The sequence below is a fragment of the Vanessa atalanta genome, chromosome 2 (assembly GCF_905147765.1).
Source record: "Vanessa atalanta chromosome 2, ilVanAtal1.2, whole genome shotgun sequence".
Taxonomy (NCBI): domain Eukaryota; kingdom Metazoa; phylum Arthropoda; class Insecta; order Lepidoptera; family Nymphalidae; genus Vanessa; species Vanessa atalanta.
Window position 1 is genome coordinate 12,991,319 of NC_061872.1, and position 7,457 is coordinate 12,998,775.

The window sequence follows — 7,457 nt, forward strand, 5'->3', positions numbered from 1 at the left end:
TACATTTTTAGCAAGATATTCAACCCTTTGATTTTGAAAATAAATCACACTATTCCTGTATTTTACACCATTCGATAGTGTCGCTAATAAGGATCATTTCGCGCTTTCCTAAACAACATTATTATGTTCTGATGTAATTTTTTTAATATATATTCGTGTTCAAGAGCCACTAAAGTACTACATTATTTTGTTGTTATTTCAAGAATGCTCTCTGTTAAACTAATATTTGGGACTTTGATCCAAATAACTAAAATGAAATTGCACGCTTGCCATTAGAACGCGCGCATAACTTGAACCAGAAGCGTCATTTTAAGGGTGCGGGTGAAATAAACTCATAGATGTAATCAAATTATGAGATTACTTTTTTTTACAAAGATTTATAAATTGACCACTAGGGCCTCTACTCCTTTAAAATCGACTCTGACGAAATTTTATTTTGAACCTTTAAAATAATAAATGTTGTCAATTTTGAGTTTAAAAAATATTCATTCAACACACGAGCTACAAATAATTGTATTGCATTGAATATATGTTTGTTCGAAAACATTTGTACAAACATGTTATTGAACGAATATTTAGGTCATATTTACAGAAAAAACAAAAATCTGTATGATATATTCTTTACGTATATGTTCAGTGGCGTAGCTAGGTGGGTTAGGGCCCCGGTGCATAGAAAAAGAATCGGGCCCTCGCCCCCTCTTTAACGTATATTGGCATTCAAAATTATAGATAGTAATAAGAATAGGATACAGGATACAGTGAGTTGAACATATCGTTAGTAAATTAAATCCATACTTCATCTCTATTCAAAGATCTTTTCATAGCTTAGGTTAGAGGGCCCCCAGAGCTCAGGGGCACTGGTGCACTGCACCACCTGGCCCTACGATAGCTACGCCACTGTATATGTTATTTAGATATTGCATGTAAAGTACATTTCAATTATAATAGATCTATTATAATACTGATACAATACCAGTTATATAGTAGTTATTATTTGTAGACAACTCATTGGTAGGTAGATCAAGCTTGGCTTAAGTAGCTTCTGAGTTAAGCCTCGTAGACAATTTAGCCATCGGTAATCTAAGTGAATTATTTCTTGAATATAAGGAAGATGTTTTTTTTTTCTTAAAGGAGCCTTTTAATTGAACAGGTCATCAATCATATGATGGCGACGAAGGAATCTAGACTTCGACTTCTATCGGAGTCGGTTTGGCAGGTGACTGGCATTAAAAGTCGGTAAGGCATAAGGCAAAGTAAATGATGAACTGCAGTCTATACGTTGACAGAGTTAATGTATGTATGATTTTGTTTACTTCTTGGGTAGAATTCCACAACAGATGTCGAACTTTTTTAGTAATTTTTAAGCAGATTCAAATTTCTTTATTTAAATCTCAGACTTCAAAAGGAAAATAGTTAAGTAACAAAAGCGAATACAAAATTATCAGTTAGTTTTAATTATTTATTAATTTTTATTTGCTTTTCTATAATGTTTCGCGAGCGCCATCCGCCTTATGTCTTAACTCAGATTTATATAGACTCATAAAAGTTATTTTTAACTGTCATGTTGTTATAGTAGTTTGTTAATTAAATACAATGAATTTAATTTATTATTTACCTTCATGAAAATTAACGAATACTAACTCAGATGAATTATTTAATTAATTAAACAGTTTAAATTCTATGACAATCGTAGATTTGCATATTTAAATGATAGCAAATATTTAGATTTAGAGAAAAGGTAAAACATAATAAAACCTCTTTACAATTCGTAGTGAAAGTTTTTAAAGCGCTATTATTAATTTGGCCTGTATTATGTATCTAACAAATTATCGGAATTACACAAAAATTTTAAATTTCCATGCGTATTGAATAACGAATGTTCGAAAGAGAATTTAATTGTTTTATAATAAAAATAAAATGTTAATTATTTGAAACAAGAACTACTTTAAATACACGCTTCCATGAACTTTATATAACAGTAAAACAAAAACCTGATGTGATTATTAACTGATTTTTTTTTTTTTTGAAAATATAAGACAACGGCACAACTTTTATGTGTGAAGTTTATTTATAAGAAATAGTGTATGAAACTATGATTAGTTTATTTGTCAATGGTATCGACATGGTTTAAGAATTAATAATTGTTTCTTTGTCGAAAGTAACATTCCAGACGATATGATAATTTAAAATTCCTCGACTATCTATTGCCTTATTCAAGACAAGAAAAAAAAGTCATTTGAATGGGACTCAAAGATATGCTAGAAACAGGTTCCTTGTCTGCGTTCTGCAAATTCTTACAAAGACTAAAGCTGAAGACGTACAGGATTTAAGCTATAAAGAGAATAAAGTCAAAACTATTTTCATAGACAATTAGATTTTTTTATTGCAATTTTTTTTAATGTTTTGGTTTCTCTTACTTCGCACGGCAATCTATTAATAAATAAAAATATATTATATAAATATAATTTATACCTTATAGCACTCAATAATAATGTAGCTAGCTAAAAGTAAAAAAAAATAGCGTTGGATTATTGTTTTCGGTGATTATCCCCTACAAACAAACAAATTTTAGCTCTATATCATTTTAGAATAGTCTTTCTTTTCATCTGATTTTCACTTTTCAGACACCGTTTATCAGACAGCAAGCATGTGTAAATAATGGCAGTCAAGGGGCACACAGATTAAAAAAAAACTATCTAGCTATTTAATTGACTAGACCTAATTAAAAAGAAGAAAATGAAAAAGAGTGAGTGTAGAGAAATAAATAAATGAAAACGTTTTTTTTTCTAATTAATTAAGTACTAGTACTGATTAATACCCTAAGTGAGAGTTTATAATATTATATTTTGCAAAAAATTAATACTGGTACTTTGGAATTCAACTAAGTTATATAACGTCTAGTTAGTTCTTTTAAAGATTATAATGATTAAATTCTATAGAGCTATCCTGTATGAACAAACTCAAAGCTTCATATCGATCATGAAACAAACGAAAATGATACGACTTAACTGCAAAAAATAATTATTACAATAATCGATACGTGCATCAAAAACAAAACAATAATAACAACTTAAGTCAGTTTTTGGCATTTCACGAGCTACTTAGTTTAGTAATTTCTAATTATACTCGTAGGACAGTAGTCATTCCCAATTAAAAGATTATTTTAAACATATTAAAAAAAAAACATATACTTAAATATATTTTAATTAGTATTAAATTTTACTCGTGTTATCTTTTCGTAGACGCTGTGACACCTTAAATTACTTTTAGATTTAATTAATATATTTTGTGCTATAATTATTAAAAAATAAAAATAACTTCTGACTTGAAAGCGTTCTTGTTTCAATATAAAGAAATCGACTTTTTAACTTATAAAAAAAATAAGTACATACACTATATTTACCTTACTACTAATTACAGCCGAGTTGACGAAAAATTAATTCACCGAAATAAAAGCGACAGCCCGAGGGCTCTGATGCATTTTTTTGTACAAATATGGCGTACTGCGAAGTTCAAGGATACGAAAGATCCAGTCACTTGTTTACCGAGCGGAACTTTGCGGTTAATAATTCGTTTAAATTTATCATAAAAAAGTAGGTAAATTAAACGTAAAGTACTGTTTTAAAAACATGTGCAGTTCGTACTGATTACTGCTTACGGCTTCCTCTATGGTTAATTCGCTTGGATGATCTAAAAGCATGGAAAAATATATTACTTACTAATTATATATTATATATTAATAATGTGACCTTTTTAAAGTCAGGAATTGTCGTTTACAAATAAAACGTTACGACGAAATATAAGAGCCCTTGGCAAACGGAATATTTTATTATAAATTGCGATTCAAATTTGAGCTTCCTGTATTTTATTTCAGACTTCAATTTAGTATCGATCTGTACAAACCGACCCAAGTAGAAACGGTGGTACTATTCTGTTGTGGTAGAACTGTTCTCGCATCTGACTTGTGCAATGTTGAAAACTACAGCGATACGCTATTTTAATGCTTGCGTCTTTTAAATTACACACTTATTATAGTAAATGTCGAATACCACTTTCTGACATTTCACCATCGAGTTCTGCGGTGAGTTTCGAGTTTGTTTTTAAAATGTGTGCTTCAAACAATACGATCTCATAGAATAGCCGATATCGCTTTCCTTATAAAAACATTTCTTCGATGCAAACATTATGAAACGTGAAACATGAGAACGTGTACCTAGACCATAATATATACCTACATACCTACCTACATATGCCACAGTTAATTGGCAAATGACTGGCATAATTTAGATTTGGTCTTAATTACAATGGCTGACTTCTAATACTATCTACACATAAACAAGACATTCTTACTTGATGTTACAAAGTGTAGAGTTTGCATTTTAAAAACAAACATATTAGCAATTCATATGTTTATTGATTTTTTTTTAATACATCTATAAAACTATAACAGTTTTCATTGCGCTTAAAATCGAGACATGTCAATAAACATGTCACTTCTAGGAAATACATACGATAAAACCGGGTCGTACAAAGCCTCGGATTTCCTTCAAACAGTAAAGTAATACATATAACATCAACAGTGATTTAATAACGTAGAATCCAATGAAATCTAATTTATAGTTGTGGTGTTTGTTTAAAGCGAGCAAGCCCAGTTCAAGGATACAGGAAACCGGTCAAGTGCAAGACCGTTGCGACTTTGCGAGCTACCTCAGTATCTCGACCGTAATAAACCATTTATATGTATAAAAATAACTAGATAGTAGCTTAATGATGTAATTTAATAAGTAAAAACGAACAACATAAGCGACAATGATATTTAAATCAAACGCGATATGGCAATATCGCGAGTAACGTCCGACATATTGCCTCTTTTTTTTGTTTCGCCATATTTGTTACTGTAAATATAACAATAATAAAGCATCATCTTAAATGACTATCTCGTAAACAGCTAAAAGTAATAATGCCTTATTTTAAACTTTAAAAGATGACTTAAAACAAGTTAATAATTTAAACATTTCTCAAAAAAATATGATACAGACACCACATCACCCGCGAAATGTTTAGAAGATGGAAAAAGTTCATCGCCCTCTTAAAACTAAAACTTTAGTAAAGTTAGTTACTTAGTGCAGCTGCACTAAGTAACTTGTTTTAGTTTGAGTTAGACAGAGCTACTATGTATAATAATTGTATAGATTTACGTTAATGTTCAGACAGAAAGTTGTCACATATAGTTTTATATACCTAATACAAGCATCGCTGACATCAGACGCTGTACTGCTTGACCATGTAATCATTACATAGTATAATACAAAGTCGCTTACCGCTGTCTGTTCCTATGTATGCTTAGATCTTTCAAATTACGCTACGGATTTTTATGCGTTTTTTTTAATAGATTGATAGAATAGATGATTCAAGAGGAAGATTTATATGTATAATACATGCACGATATAGTAAAGAAACACTGATAATTTTAGAGGTTTCAAAAGTGATGTCGTAAATAAACACCTATTATGCCCTTACATTGCAAATGCTGGCTCAACCCTACGATATAGATCAAAATAATGTACTACCGTATTGTACCTTAAAAAGGTCTTCAAAAAAGTCCCCGATGGTATATGTCTATCTCTTAGGGATAGCCCACAACAACAATTTTTTATCTTCACTTTTTACGCGAAATAATGGCTTATTTTCGAAGCGTTTTAAGCAATACAGCATTAATTCTTATCCAATTAAGTACCTTAAATACATTGTGCATTTAATATAAACCAATATGGCCCTTTACATCATATTATTTAAACAAATATTTTCGAACATAATACATAGACATAGCGGTCTGTATTGTCTAACGACTGAAAAACTGTGAACGTTCTAAGACATTCACCCATGCGAAGCCGGGGTGTTTCGCTAGTATATACTAAAACCTTTTCCAAAACGCGCTACTCTTCTGGTATAGGATTAAACACATATTGGTTTAGTATTTTATACAGATAGACATTACGAAAAGAAGTATCTTCATTTATAAGTGCTTTATAAACTTTATAGACGTATATATGTATATATAAATAAGTATTATAAATTTGTTATCATGCGACGATTTGAGGCTGTCTTGTAAATCGCTAAAGAAGTACGTCATTCCTCATTAGTAAGTTCTGAGTGAACGATGGCGGAAAATCACAGAAAAGTATAAATAAAACGCACACTACTTTATATAAAAACATATACAATATATAAAAATAATATTGAGAAAAACAAATAATTATTTTTTAATATTTTATTGTTTTTAAAGTGATTCAAAATATTTAACTTTCTTTTTTTTTTTTTAAAGCTATTTCTTATTGGTTGTTCTGTGCTATAATTTTAAGGGCCATGGTTAATCTCAAGTCATATTGTTATTAACAAAATAAAATACCTACTCCATACCAATGTTTTGTTCACTCTTTTCACTTAATGAACGTAAAAGTTTTTAATTTTTAAATATATTAATGATTATTTATATACTCAGTTACATTCTATAATTAGTCGTTGGAATTTAATATTTATATATTATAATATATAATAATTATGTATTTAATCAATTAATATATTATTTGAAATGAATTAAGGTGTTCTTGTTTTTCTACTCAGTAATAGATTTTTAATTGATCAATTTGTACAATGGACTAATAAAAATATGTAAAGATGAAATAAAATTATATATATAAGGTATATTGGAAAATAACTAGACATATACTTAAATTCATATATAAAATATTATATTATAGAACATTAGGTAACTTATAACAATATAAAAGCTGACGATAACATCATTAAAAAATTCGAAACGCAATTTATATCAGCGAATACTACATCTGTACTATTCAAAAATAATTTTAAAAACTTACCATAATTTTTAAAAGCCAAAAAGAAGAAAACACACAACCACCAACTAATAGTTTATAGTCTGTTGTATCCCGTGTATACTTTATTTGATTACAAATCGCGTTACCATAGCAACGGATAACGTCAGTCGGTTAACGCATGCGCACTGCAGGCCGAACGCGGTCACACTGCCGGTTTTCGCGCCATCGCCAGTTAACCGGCACAAACTTAACTTCTATTGTACAAGAATGATAAAGACAAAAGAGATCCAACGCGCGGCCAGAAATTAAAATTAAATAATTACTTTAAATACATAAAATTTATATTATAACACAAACTGTGTGGTTTTGTTTAGTGATAATTTATTTTATATGAATGTGATAACTGATAAAAATCTGCTTCATTAATAAGTTTTCTTATTAGAAATATAATTTTGTATGTCATAATCGTCAAAGCTGTATGAATAAAGTTATTGCAATTTCTTCCTAAAAAAAGTAATAAAGATTGTGGTCGACCAACAAACTACCTATTTCTAAGAATTCGTAGGCGATTCTGTTAATAATAGACGAGTAAGGTCGATCTACTGAATAAATGATTTT

General features: G+C 29.4%; 1 protein-coding gene across 2 annotated transcripts in view; it reads right to left on the reverse strand.

The window, feature by feature from the left end:
* LOC125074713 (prion-like-(Q/N-rich) domain-bearing protein 25) overlaps positions 1-7,037 on the reverse strand; it is a 39,401-nt gene extending 32,364 nt beyond the window's left edge. For both annotated transcript variants that reach the window (XR_007120158.1, XM_047686127.1), the window contains exon 1: positions 6,882-7,037. The gene's annotated coding sequence lies outside the window, so the exon portion shown is untranslated. The remainder of the gene's footprint in view (positions 1-6,881) is intronic.
* Positions 7,038-7,457: the final 420 nt, after the last annotated feature.